Below are 819 nucleotides of genomic sequence, written 5' to 3'. Positions count from 1 at the left end.
TTAGCGCAGCAATGATTAAGACTTGTAACTGACCTTGCGGCAAACACTGTTTATCATACAATGCAAATACACAACTAGAAACTTGTACCAACATTCCCAGCGGAGAAATTCAGACAACGATTCCTTTAGTTCATATAATTACTCGAAACAACCCAACATTCTATAGAAAGCAATCCAACGAGTGCAACACAGACACCTTTAATGCAGAAATGAAAAACTCAATCCAGTCCACAAAAGAATTAAGTCTAAAATGTGTTACAGTATAAGGTTAGACCATCGTAACCTTATAACCAAAAAAATACGTAAGACAAACTACATGAAGCGGCCTCGGACTAACTTTCAACGAAACGAGCTTCCCTTTCGAATAATATACAATCACAATGTAACTTCAAAATTCACACTGTTTTCGCCTTCAGAACCGGAGCAATAGTGGGATAGACTGTAGCAGATATGCAACAACGAAGAATAAATGATTCACCGAAAGGAACGCAACAAACAATTTCGGTTCGCTGTAACACACTTATCTCAGCGGTCACTGCCGCCCTGCTGGTCATAACAAAATCGGAGGGAACAGCGGGTAACACTATGTCAAAAGCGGCAGCGACACGGTTGTGCAAGCTCAGTCAAAACTACATAAAAACCGCAAAGGGCGCAATAGGAGCAGTCAAACAGTGGGAGCAAAAAATCAACAACCTCCAACTCCTCCACTTACGGCTCCAAACCGCTGCATGAGCCGCACCTATGGCAGACAAGCCCGCCATCGATGTCCTTGTAACGTTTGTTGGTAGCAAGATCAGCTCTTATATCGATAAACTGACC

This window comes from Trypanosoma equiperdum (genome assembly GCF_001457755.1).
Source record: "Trypanosoma equiperdum strain OVI genome assembly, contig: ctg_1418, whole genome shotgun sequence".
NCBI lineage: Eukaryota > Euglenozoa > Kinetoplastea > Trypanosomatida > Trypanosomatidae > Trypanosoma > Trypanosoma equiperdum.
Note: the sequence above shows the minus strand (reverse complement) of the source record.